This window comes from Macaca thibetana, chromosome 17, assembly GCF_024542745.1.
Source record: "Macaca thibetana thibetana isolate TM-01 chromosome 17, ASM2454274v1, whole genome shotgun sequence".
In the NCBI taxonomy this organism is placed as follows: Eukaryota; Metazoa; Chordata; class Mammalia; order Primates; family Cercopithecidae; genus Macaca; species Macaca thibetana.
The window spans coordinates 36,161,166-36,173,753 of NC_065594.1; the positions used below are offsets into that span (position 1 = coordinate 36,161,166).

Consider the following 12,588-nt stretch of genomic DNA (forward strand, 5'->3'; position numbering starts at 1 on the left):
CAAGAGATGGCTCTGGATTAAAAGTCTGGAGTTAAGCTATAAAATACTTCAAATTTTAGCCTCTAGCATGGTATCAGGTACCAGCAAGCTTTTCCTGTGAAGGGTAAAATATTAAGCACCTTAAGTTTTGTAGAACGTAGCTCTCAGTCACAGCTACTTACCATTGAAGTGTAAACTACTCATAGACAGTACGTAAACAAAGGAATGTGGCTATGTTACTATAAAATGCTATTTACAAAAACAGCTATTGTTTTCCAAGCTCTGCTTTAGCAAGTGGATACAAAAGAATGGTCAACTTTTATTCAGAAACTAGTATAAGAAAAATAAGTTGAAAATATTAATTTCATGTTTTAATTTGTCCTTTTGCAGACTTTCACTTTTCATTTTCACCTTCAAAGTCAAGCAGTAAATTATTTTTATTTCAAGGATGAGACAGTGATTATCTTGTCCAATAAAAAAGCAAATAAAGTCAGATACAGTGTCTCATACCTGTAATCCCTGCATTTTGGGGGGCTGAAGCAGGAGAGTCGCTTGATCCCAGAATTTGAGAATAGCCTAGGCAACATAGTGAGACCTCCATCTCTACAAAAAATTAGCCAAGCGTGGTGGCACTTTCCTGCGCTTGAGTCTAGAAGTTTGAGGCTAGCCTAGGCAACATAGTGAGACCTCTATCTCTACAAAAAATTAGCCAAGTGTGGTGGCACTTTCCTGTAGTCAGAGCTACTTGGGAGGCTGAAGCAGGAGGATCACTTCAGCCTTGGAAACTGAAGCCACAGTGAGCCGTGATGACACCACTGCATTCCAGCCTGGGCTGCAGAGTTCCTGCCTCAAAAAACAAAACAAAATAAAATAAAACTTAAGAAAAGTGTATAAGCTAAATTTCATTATTCTTTTTATCAAACCAAGACTTAAACTAGAAAAATGTGTAATAAATTCGGGGAAAAGAGAGAATTTGATCACACAAGAAGTAGAAAATAGAAAAGCTAGTCCTTCCTGTACTGGAGGATTGCATCAAGAATAATGGAGAGTTTCTGCCATGAAGTGCCATGGTGGTGGGGGTAGGGGGGTAGATAAAGAATAGTAGAGAGAACAGCAAAAGAGTTAGGTGCTCTGGATGTGTTCATCATACCTCTCTAGGATCCAGTATCACCTAAGGGAGGAGTGTGCTAAACGCAGGAGTTACTGTGTACCACTAATATCAGGACTCTAGGTGGAGATCACTTTCTATGTTATTCCCCTACTCCACACCAGAAACCGGCCCCATCACAGTACAGTGCTACATACATCAGGGATAGTCAGAGTCCTGTTTGCACTCGCCGATTGCCTCTGTTCTCAGGTGCAGTGGATAGAACCTTCTGGCAGTGTGGAACCTTCTGGTGCTCCATAGAGAAAACTGAGAAACAAGAAGCAGAGAAAAATCATCTTCACTAGTGGAAGACATGAATGAAATAAAGAAGGAAGAGAAGACCACAAAACAACCAGAAAACAAATAACAAAATGGAAGGAGTACGTCCTTACTTATCAATGATCAATGATAACATTGAATGTAAATAGACTAAACTCTCTAATCAAAAGACATAGACTGGTTAAATGGATGAAAAAACAAGACCATTCATCTGTTGTCCACAAGAAACACACTTTACCTATAAAAACACACATAGACTGAAATACAGGGATGGAAAAAGAGATTCCATTCCAATGGAAAACAAAAAAGAACAGAAGTCACTATACTTATATCAGACAAATTAGATTTGAAAACAAAAACTATAAGAAGAGACAAAGAAGGTCACTATATAATTATAAGGGGTCAATTCAGCAAATGATATAACAATTTTCAATATATATGCACCCAACACTGGAGCAACAAGACATATCAAGAAAGTATTATCATAGTTAAAAATACAAATAGGCCCCAATATAATAATATCTGAAAACTTCAACACCCGACTTTCAGCATTGGATGGATTTTCCAGACACAAAATCAATAAAGAAACGTCTGACTTAATCTGCACTGTAGATTAAATGTATCTAATAGATATTTACAGATCATTTCATCCAAGAGCTGAAAAATACACATTCTTTTCCTCAGCACATGTATCATTCTCAAGGACAGATCATGTATTAGGCCAGAAAACATAAAACATTCAAATGAATAATATCAAGAATCCGCTCTGACCACAATGGAATAAAACTAGAAATTAATAACATGAAGAATTTTGATAACTATACAATTACATGGAAATTAAACAATATGCTTCTTAATGAACAATAGGTCAATAAGGAAATTAGAAAAAAATTGAAAAATTCCCCAAAACAAATTAAAATAGAAATACAACCTATCAAAGTCTATGAGATACAAGAAAAGCAATACTAAGAGGGAAGTTTATAGCTATAAGTGCCTGCATCAAAAAAGGGGAAAAAATTTCAAATAAACAATCTAACAATGCATCTTAAGAACTACAAAAGCAAACCAAACCCAAAATTAGTAGAAGAAAAGAAATAATAAAGTTCAGAGAAGATATAAACAAAATTGAAATTAAAAAAATACTAAAAATCAATAAAAAATTGTTTTTTTGAAAATTTTAACAAAACTGAGAAATCTTTAGCTAATCTAAGAAAAAAGAGAGAAAATCCAAGTAAATAAAATCAGAAATAAAAAGGAGACATTACAACTGACACTGCAGAAATTCCAAGAATCATTAGTGACTGCTATGAGCAACTATAGTACCAATAAGTAAAACGTCTAGAAGAAATGGACAAATTTCTAGATACATACAACTTACCAAGTTTAAAACAGGAAGAAATCCAAAACCTGAACCCACCCAAAACAAGTAATAAGGTTGAAGCTGTAATATAAAGTCTCCCAGTAAATAAAAGCTTTGGTCCTAATGGCTTCACTGCTAAATTCTACCAAACATTTAAAGAAAAACCAATACCAATCCCACTCAAACTATTCCAAAAAATAGAGGAGGAGGAAATACTTCCACACTCATTCTATAAGACCAGTATTACTGTGATACCAAAACCAGACAAAGACACATCATAAAAAGAAAACAACATGTCAATATCTCTGATTAATATTAATGCAAAAATCCTCAATGAAATATTATCAAACTGAATTAAACTATATGTTAGAAAGATCATTCGTCATGGCTAAGTGGGATTTATCCCTGTGATATGAGCATGGTTCAGCATACACAAATCAATCAATATGTTATATCATATCAACAGAATGAAGGGTAAAAAACATACGATCACGTCAATTGATGCTAAAAAAGCATTTGATAAAACTCAACAACCCTTCATGACAAAAACCAAAAATATTGGTGATAGCAGAAACATATCTCAACATAATAAAAGCTGTATATGACAGACTCACACAGCTAGTATTACACTAAAATGAGGGAAAACTGAAAGCCTTTCCTCTATAAGCTGGAACAGACAAGAATGCCCACAGTCACCACTGTTATTCAACATAGTGCTGGAAATCCTAGCTAGAGCAATCAGACAAGAGGAAGATATAAAGAGTGTCCAACTTGGAAAGGAATAGGTCAAAATATCCTTATTTCCAGATGACATTATCCTCTATTTTGAAAAACATAAAGACTCCACAAGAAACTATTAGAATTGATGAACAAATTCAGCAAAGCTGTAGCCTGTAACATCAACATACATAAATCAGTAGCATTTCTATATGCCAACACTGAACGATGTACAAAAAGAAATAAAAAATAGTCCCATTCACAATAGTCACACATAAAATACCTAGGAATTAACCCAAAAAGTGAATGATCTCTATAATGAAAACTGTAAGACACTGATGAAAAGAATTGAAGAGGACACCAAAAACATGAAAAAATATTCCATGTTCAGGGATTGGAAGAATCAGCGTTGTTAAAATATTCATACTACCCAAAACAATCTTCAGATTCAATGCAATCCCTTTTAAAATACCAATGACATTCTTCACATAAATAAAAATATTATATAATTTATATGAAACCACAAAAGACAGAGAATAGCCAAAGCTATCCTAAGCAAAATGAGCAAAATGAGAGGAATCATACTACCTGACTTCAAATTATACTATGGAGCTGTAGTAACCAAAAGAACATGGTACTGGCATAAAAACAGACACATAGATCAATGCAACAGAATAGAAAACCCAGAAACAAATCCACACACCTACTATGAATTCATTTTCAATGAAAGTATCAAGAACACACACTGGGGAAAAGATAGCCTCTTCAATAAATGGTGCTAAGAAAACTGGAGATCCACATGCAGAACAACGAAACTAGAGCCCCATCTTTTGCCATATACAAAAAAAAAAAAAAAAAAAAAAATCAAATCAAAGTAGATTAAAGACTTACATCTAAGACCTCAAACCATGAAACTACCAAAATAAAACTACCAAAATGAAACTCTCCACAACTGTCTGGGCAAAAATTTCTTGAGCAATACCCCACAAGCACAGGCAACGAAGGCAAAATGCACAAATGGCATCTCATCAAGTTAAAAAGTTTCTGCACAGTAAAGGATACAATCAAAAAAGTGAAGTGATAGCCCACAGAATAGGAGAAAATATTTGCAAACTGCCCATCTGACAAGAGATTAACTACCAGAATGTATAAGGAGCTCAAACAACTCCATAGGAAAAAAATCTAATAATCTGATCAAAAGATGGACAAAATATTTGAATAGACATTTCTCAAAAGAAGGCATACAAATGGCATAGAAATGAATAGATACTCAATGTCATTGATCATGAGAGAAAATGCAAATCAAAAATATAAGATATCATCTCATCCCAGTTAAAATGGCTTATATCCAAAAGATAGGCAATAATAAACACTGGCAGCATGTGGAGAAAATGAAACCCTTGTACACTGTTGGTAGAAATGTAAGTTAGTACAACCACTATGAAGAACAGTTTGAAAATTCCTCTAAAAACTGAGCTACCATAGTATCCAGCAATCCCAATGCGGGGTACACACCCCAAAGAAAGGACATCAGTATGTCGAAGAGATATCTGCACCTCCTATTTGTTGTGGCACTGTTTATAATAACTAAGGTTTAGAAGCAGCCTAACTGCCCATCAACAGATGTATGGATAAACAAAATGTGGTACTACTACATAATCGAGTGCTGTTCAGCCACACAAAAAAAATGAGATCCAGTCATTTACAACAACATGGATGGAAATGTAGATCATTAGGTTAAGTGAAAATATGCCAGACACAGAAAGACAAACATTGCATGTTCTCACTTATTTGTGGGATCTAAAAATCAACACAATTGAACTTATGGATGTAGAGAGTAGAAGGATGGTTACCAGAGGCTGGGAAGGGCAGTTGGGGTGTAGGGGAGATGGAGATAGTTAATAGGTACAAAATCATAGTTAGAAAGAATGAATAAGATCTTCTATTTGATAGCGCAACAGGGTGACTATAGTAAATAATAACTGTAGATATTAAAATAACTTAGAGTGTAATTGGATTGTTTGCAACTCAGTGGATAAATGCTTGAGGCGACAGATACCCCATTCTTCATAATGTGCTTCTTTCACATTGCATGCCTGTACAAAAATACCGCATATGTCCCATAAATATATACATGTACTATATACCCACAAAAATTAAAAATTAAATAGAAGAGAAAAATTAAGGCTGCCATGCAAGCAGACAATACATGATTCAAGTGGAGCACATGGCAGAAACTCTGAGACCTGTGCATGTGTCAGCTAAGGTAGAGCACCACTGGACACGTGGGAAGGTGCCAGGTAAGAGTTATACAGTTGCCAGGCGTGGTGGTTCACACCTGTAATCCTAGCACTTTGGGAGGCCGAGGCGGGTGGATCACAAGGTCAGGAGTTCGAGATCAGCCTGACCAACATGGTGAAACCCCATCTCTACTAAAAATACAAAAATCAGCCGAGTGTGGTGGCATGCACCTGTAATCCCACCTACTCAGGAGGCTGAGGCAGGAGAACTGCTTGAACCCAGGAGGCAGAGGTTGCAGTGAGCCGAGATCATGACACTGCACTCCAGCCTGGGCAACAGAGTGAGACTCTGTCACAACACACAAACACACACACACACACACACGCGCACGCACACGAAGAATTATACAGTCACCACAGCAGAGGCCACTGGGTCAGATAAACCATACCTACCTCCATAATATGAAACACCTCTATGGGAAGAATGTAGGGAAGGTGGACAAATATAAAGAACTAAAATTTAAGAGACAGATAATTTTTCCTTACAATAAACCTATTTAACAAACATGGAAAATAGACTCTCTAAATTATTACAAAAACTAAATTTTCAAAAGTCAACTAAAAACTAGTTTTGGTAAAGTGGCTTATAATACTGAATTACCAGCACATCATGTCTAAAAGGTCAATTTTCTTTGCACGTGTGAATAGTTTCAATATAGTGAAGTTGATATGCAATTCTGCTTCAAAAAGCGTATCTAAAAATTGTCTTTTAGAAAACTAAACCTAAATAAAGTAAAAAAAAAAAAACAAAAAGCAGGACAATAACAGTAGAGAGGAAACATTTCTAAGACAGAAAGAACAGTTAAGAGATTTGGTGCATCATCATGAAAATCTGAACTGAAAAAAAAAACAAACAATAAAAGTAATGAAAAAAAGACATGAATGAATTGAGTTTTAGCATTTTTTTTTTTTTTGGACTACATGGCTTTACGATTTAAAGCAATAAAATTGAGTGGCTGTGTGATTAAACACTTTTATTTAACCTTGTGTTTACTCTTTAAAAGGCAAATACAAATACACCATGGTATTTTCCTCAATGATTATGCTTCTTTTCTTTCTTTTTTTTTTTTCTTAACTTCATGTTCTAAAATCTGGATTGGAGCTGGATGTGGTGGCTCTTCTCTGTAATACGATAATCCCAGCACTTTAGGAGGACAAGGTGGGTGGATCACTTGAGTCCAGGAATTTGAAACCAGCTGGGACAACATAGTGAGACCTTATCTCTACAAAAAAATAAAAATAAAGATAAAAACATAGCTAGGTGTGGTGGCATGTGCCTATAGTTTCAGCTACCAGAGAAGCTGAAATGGGAGAACTGCTTGAGCCCAGGAGGTTAAAGCCACAGTAAGCCAAGATCACACCACTGTACTCCAGCCTGGGCAATAGAGTGAAACCCCGTCTGCAAAAAAATAAAAATAAATAATAATAATTGAAGTCAATACCTAGATGATAAATTTAAGCTATATTCCAAAATCTATTTAATTGATAAAATAATAGAACATATTGATGGATTTGATTGTATAACGAGTAGTGGGAGGGAAAGACAGCAGCTGAGGTTTACTCTAATATTTATTTGTAAAACTAAGTAAATGATGATATCACTGAGCAAGACAGCAAGTACAGAAGAAGAAGCAAAATTTAGAAGTAGGCTAAGAAGTAATTAATTTAGACTGAAAGAACTCAATTTTATGTTGTCTATGAGATACACAAAAGGTAAAGTATCCCAGAACAGAGAAAGAGTTTAGATATGGCTATCATCATTGCCTGCAAATCATAAGAATTGATTATTCCAAAGATGAAGCCATACAGGAAAAACATCTGGTGCAAGAAATTGACCAATGAATGAACAGAGAGCAACAAAAATTTACAAACCGTGAAGAATGAGAGAAATTTGTTAGGAATCCTAAGAAGAGTAGTTATATTAATGAGAGAATATGAAAGAGTAGACTCACGAGGTGGAAAGAGGAAAGTCATAAATACAGTGGGTGAGTAGCAATGTCAAATGCTAACAATAGGTCAGATTAAATGAAAACTTAAAACAGGCTTTTGCATCAGTTACTTCAGCAGCAATTTTGGAGTAGAAGTCAAAGGCAGTAGATCTGTGAATTAATTTGAGGAAATGGAATTTTTTTGTTACTATTTTCAGAGATTCTGGAAGTGAAGTGAATCAAAAGAAAAAATAGTAGAAGAGGGAGGTCAAGGCAAGAGGAATGTAAAAAAGAATTCAGATGTACATAAGTTTGGTCTCAGAGCACTACGGAAAGTTAAAAGGTTGAGCATTGAATATGTTTTGTTAATTTGCTCTGGACCAAGTTGAGTGAAGATATTGTACAGAGTAAAAATTTGTAATAGTTGTTATAAGACACGTAAAAAAGATGGACTGTAGACAAGTAAAAACATGACTCAATGGCCATGGCATTGTAGGTGATATTTAGAAACCATGAAGCTATAACTGTGTCACTCAGCGTTATTCCATAATTATCCCTTCAGCAGGCTACAAGAAGGAAAATTCCATTTTAAAAAACCAAACATGAGATGAAGATTCCATGGAATTTTTCTTGAGTTAATCTCATTTGCCTGTGAAAGAAATGTCACTAAAATGTTTATCTGCAAACAAGAAAGAAATCCTGTTTATCTCTTAAAATGATATATAAGAAAGAGCTGGGCAAGGTGGCTCACATCTGTAATCCCAGTGCTTTGGGAGGCTGAGACAGGAGAATTGCTTGAGGCCAGCAGTAAGAACAGCCTGGGCAACACTGTAAGACCCTGTCTCTACAAAAATTGTAAAAAATTAACTGGGTGTGATGGTGTGCACCTATAGTCCCGGTTACCAGGGAGACTGAGTGAGGAGGATTGCTTGAGCGAGGAGGAGTTTGAGGTTGCAGTGAGCTATAATGGTGCCACACTGCACTCCAACCTGGGTGACAAAGTGACACCTTGTTTCTTAAAAAAAAAAAAAAGATACATAAGAAAGAGCAGGGGCTGTGTGCAGTGGCTCACACCTGTAAACCCAACACTTTGGTAGGCCGAGGCAGGTGGATCAACTGAGGTCAGGAGTTTGAGATCAGTCTGATCAACATGGTGAAACCCCATCTCTACTAAAAATACAAAACTTAGCTGGGCAAGGAGATGGGTACCTATAATCCCAGCTATACTGGAGGCTGAGATAGGAGAATGGCCTGAACCTGGGAGGCAGAGGCTGCAGTGAGCTGAGATCTTGCCATTTCACTCCAGCCTGGGCAACAAGAGTGAAACTCCATTTCAAAAAAAGAAAGCAAGAAGTATATCAGGGACCTGACAAACTTTCATCAAATTAGTATATGGAACATTGGCATGGTACACTCTTTTTTTGTTTTTTTTTTTTTTTTTTCTCTTTTTTTTCTCTCTCTCTCTCTTTTTGTTTTTTTCCTGAGCTTTGAGGTATGGTATGGTTTTTAAAGTTGAATTTAGCATGAGAAGATTTGGGTTCAAATTATGGCTCTGCACCAACTGTGTTTTGTGTTTGTAGCTGCTTCAACAGTTGTGATTGATTGTTTTTATGGCTAGTCCTGATTACACCATAATAGGGACCCTGGGGTTTGTTTCGTTGTGTTTTTGTTTTTTATATCTGTTTGAATGAGTTACTACAGAATGAAGGAATAGGTAAGCAAAGTGTTCGAAACATAGCTGGTGCTAATAAATGGGATTTGTTATTGTCATGGTTTCTCTACTCATTTTTCTATTAACTTCTAAGACATCATTATACTCTAAAGTCTATCTCTCATACTGTAAATTTAGGCAGAGTTTTGTTCCTACAAAAATATAATAATAATTATCCTCTTTGCTCCTCTAAACTGATTTGTGAAATAGTCCACATAGAGTATTTATAAGATCTATTCAACTAATCAGCTAATATAAAAATGTATGAGTATATGTTTCTGAAACCAATGATCTCCATTTTCGCAGGCAAGGAGTGAAGATAATCAAATGTTATAAAAAGGAGAGTGGTGTTAAAGCAAAAAGTAATGATGGCATAGAAATTTCACATCTTTAGCAAATGCATCAAATCTTTTCCAAACTACACACAAGCTTTCCTTGCCTCAGAACAAATGAATTAAAATTCAGTGAAAAGGCAAACCCAAACATTTGCTTTTCATATAGCACTGGTATACCAAATGAGGGATTTATTATAGTACAGTATATGTAAAGCTCTTTGCTTAAAATCAGCTTAATTTTTCTCCTTGAAAGAATAGTATATTCATGGTTTTTAACTTGATTTTCTTAGATGCAAGAATAATAAAATGCCTACAGAATATTCTCTTTACATTATATTGAGGTATAAAATACCACACACTTATACCACTGTAGAGTCATATTTATTACATTTCATTTCTGGAGCATGACATAGTTGAAAGGTCTGTTAAAGTGATATTACAATTACAATTTGTGTTCAAAGCACAACAAGGGAATTACAATTCTTAATACAAATGGTTATATGGCTGGTAGTGCAGTTTATTCTCTAGTTGGTGGCTCTCACATAAGCTAGAGGATATTCTACCCTCTCCCAACCCCAAAGAAAACAATAGTGAAACAAAACAGCAAAATCTGGCTATGGACTGGATAACCAAGTTAATCTCATTTACTCGTGAATGAAGTAGTTCCTTTTGGTAGATTGTTGCTGATATTTTAAGAACCTCTGTTACAACCACTACTGTAAAGTGGGAGTACAACTTCAAAGCAAAACTTCTCTGCTGATTCTGCATTGTTATATGTGGAATGGCTAGTATAAACAACATATAAGCCTAGCAGTATTTTAGGAGACAAAGTATTAATCAACCACCAGGGAGCTCACCCGTATTAAACCCCCTGAGGTTTCTGAAAGTATTATCAGTAAAGCAATTCCAATGCCTCTGGCAGTCAAAGGGTTTTAGTATGTTAAACTCAACTGCAATTTTTTACTGAGAGGGGAGGGATGCTCTGGAATACTTAATGTGACAATTTGTAGCTGCTAAAGTTGGGGATTTTATTGTTTGTTCCTACAATTATGTTTCCTGACAATCCTACTTAGGTCCTAGGATTTTAAAGTCATGAAACCCAAAAAGAGTCTATCTTTTGGTAGTTAAGCAGACAGCATATTTACAAATGGAATTAAAAATAAAACACAACCAAAAGATGTCACTGTTTTCAAATTATTTTGTATTAGATTGGCCTTGAAATTGGTGTAAGGTTAGGTACCATAACAATAATTTGATTTATTTTTTTCTTATATCACCTAATCTCTTCTGGATTGCTTAAAACATTGTATCTAATTTTAATAACATTAACCATTTCCACTCTCACATACAATCCCTCAACTAGAGATATACCTTTTTCAAAATACTGATTATCAGCTAGCAACTGAAATAGATTTAGAACTGCCTGAACTTGAATATCAGCATTGATTTTGGAGAGTGAAAGGTAATTAATTTAACTAAAGAGAAGTTGGCAATATAGTAAACAAATAAAATAAACAAACCAATGGTATTCTCTACCAATTTTTTTCTTATACTTGACTTTCACTTCTTCATTTTTGCCTAATTTAGTATATAAAGACAGGGTGAAGAGAGGGAAGGAGAATAAATGGAAAGCAAAAGGAGAACATGTTTCTCATTTATAGAAAAAGCAATTACAATAGAATAAAAATGCACCAGAGTTAATTTGCCTACCAGTTTAGTTCTTCCCAGACCCTGCTCTTCAAAATGCTTTTATATCAAGATGTTGAAAAATAGGCCGGGCACGGTGGCTCAAGCCTGTAATCCCAGCACTTTGGGAGGCCGAGGCGGGCGGATCACAAGGTCAGGAGAACGAGACCACAGTGAAACCCCGTCTCTACTAAAAATACAAAAAATTAGCCGGGCGCGGTGGCGGGCGCCTGTAGTCCCAGCTACTCAGGAGGCTGAGGCAGGAGAATGGCGGGAACCTGGGAGGCGGAGCTTGCAGTGAGCCGAGATCGCGCCACTGCACTCCAGCCTGGGCAACAGCGTGAGACTCCGTCTCAAAAAAAAAAAAAAAAAAGATGTTGAAAAATAAAGGAACATTATAGTCATATACAGAATGTGTAACAGAAAGGATAGACTTGATAGATATCTATTACATAATTCTATCTAAATATTTATACAAAATAAGCAAAATTTATGGAGTCTAATAGCATTTAGAAGACATATAACTTCTTTAATTAAACTAACACCCACCTGCTTTAATTGAAATAGTGATAGAAAACTGTGTTTGTACAGAAGCACAATTATATGAAATAATTTATGTTTATATTGTCTATAAATATTGCATTTAACTCTGTAGCTATAGCTAAGCTATTAATGTTTCGCAGGTCAATTTTAAAATTATAAAACACATAAACATAATTTATAACATTACGTTCATATGAGTCATTGTACATCCAGTGATGTGATTACTCCCAAAGGAAAAAAAAAATAGGGTTAAAACCAAGTGATTAAACTGTGGTCATACTACAGAGAATATCTCACAGATTAATCTTTTAATTTTTATGTAACTTATTCTACCTCTTCTAGACCATAGAGAATTCATAGCATTTCTTGAATCTTGTATCCCTTTTCATTCTAAATCCACTGCTCATTATTTTCATAAATGGAGACATTTGTTTTCCCCAACACAAATTCTAATATTGCAGTTATTGTTAAGTGACACTCAATTTTTTAAAAGGCATTCCTAAATTAATGTCCTCTTCTATTGAAGAGTTATTTTGAGAGACTTTTCTCTGAAGGATATACATTCATTTCTCCCCATTTGGCAGGACAAGTTTCAACACAGTT

The 12,588-nt window shown here is 35.3% G+C and overlaps 1 long non-coding RNA gene across 1 annotated transcript in view; it reads right to left on the bottom strand.

Moving 5' to 3' along the window:
* Positions 1-396: 396 nt before the first annotated feature.
* LOC126940852 (uncharacterized) overlaps positions 397-12,588 on the bottom strand; it is a 144,890-nt gene continuing 132,698 nt past the window's right edge. The window contains exon 4 of the long non-coding RNA XR_007720939.1: positions 397-1,393. This is a non-coding gene — a long non-coding RNA (uncharacterized LOC126940852). The remainder of the gene's footprint in view (positions 1,394-12,588) is intronic.